General features: G+C 39.1%; 1 non-coding gene across 1 annotated transcript; it reads left to right on the top strand.

Moving 5' to 3' along the window:
- Positions 1–261: 261 nt before the first annotated feature.
- Positions 262–352, top strand: TRNAY-GUA (transfer RNA tyrosine (anticodon GUA)). Its single transcript is given in 2 exon segments — positions 262–298; positions 317–352. It is a non-coding gene; the product is annotated as a tRNA-Tyr (tRNA).
- The last annotated feature ends 981 nt before the right edge of the window (positions 353–1333 follow it).

The following is a 1333-nucleotide window of genomic DNA, read 5'->3' as shown; positions in this document are numbered from 1 at the left end:
AAATTTCGTGGCAGAGCTGGGAATCGAACCCGGGCCTCAGCAGCTTCTGGCTCGCGATGAATACCTATCATACATACATACCCCAATACATCATACCGACATTCCTGAGATTTGCGGTAAAAAAAATATCACTTTTGTGTTTATATAAGTTGTTAAAGAATTGCCTTTATAGCGACTATTTTGTTATAAGAACTAATTTTACTTTAAATATTTCATAACCACTGGTTTATAAGTTATTGTGGAAAGTCGAAGCAAATATATCCTCTGGTAGCTCAGTTGGTAGAGCGGTGGACTGTAGAGGTTAAAATGTTCAGACATCCATAGGTCGCTGGTTCAAATCCGGCCCGGAGGAAAAATTTTTATTCCCTATTTTCACTATGTAGATACGTATGTTGATGGTTACATCTATAATTGAACGTTACAATTTGTTTACGCCAAATTAATGATGAAATATCAAGGATATACTGTTAACGTAGCCTTCCCCAGAATCCTTTCTGCATTGTATTTGGATTAGCCTGGGTGGGTATTCATTGGGTCAATGGAGTCACCCTGGCTGATTTAGGATTTCATCCATTTTCAGGTCGAGTGCCCTTCCTGACAATACGTGGCTTTTAGAAGAAAATTATGTTCTGCATACACCAGAATTCGCACCTTGATCGTCTGGATGAAAAGCCAGCAGCTACTAATAATGTAATAATGTTATTGGCTTGACGTCGCACTAACAACCTTTTTATAGTTTTTAGAGACGCCGAGGTGCTGGAATTTAGCCCTGCAGGAGTTCTTTTAAGTGCCAGTGAATCTACCTATACGAGGCTGATGTATTTAAGCACCTTCAAATACCACCGGACTGAACAAGGCTTGAACCTACCCAGTTGGGGTCAGAAGGCCAGCGCCCCAACCGTCTGAGTCACTCAGCCAGCCCGGCCCAGTAGCTACTATTATGTTATCACTAGAGCCCGAATTTCCATGCAAATGCATGTTTTTAAATAAGCTAGCTACACTTCTCAAACTTTGCAAATATTCGTTTTACGGCTTAACAATTCCAAATAACCGTTCTTTTTCCGTGCATGTTTGCATGTTTTGGCATTTTTCGGAGAAAATTCATGCATAATGCATATTTGGAAGATTTTGGATTTAGTAGAGCATATTTGGACGTTTAATATTGCATAATATGACTTTTATTCTGACTTTGACGCATATATATTGTTAACTTGCATCATAGTGCATTTTCTGAATGTTAGTTTGCAGAATTTGGGACAATTTTTCATGATGTAGGCTACAGTATGTCTATTACTGAGAGACGGAGAGAATGTATTCCTGGCATCCTTTGTGA

Source organism: Anabrus simplex, chromosome 8, assembly GCF_040414725.1.
Source record: "Anabrus simplex isolate iqAnaSimp1 chromosome 8, ASM4041472v1, whole genome shotgun sequence".
Classification (NCBI taxonomy): domain Eukaryota; kingdom Metazoa; phylum Arthropoda; class Insecta; order Orthoptera; family Tettigoniidae; genus Anabrus; species Anabrus simplex.
The sequence above is the reverse complement of the archived record's forward strand: the minus strand, read 5'-3'. Positions and strand labels throughout refer to the sequence as shown.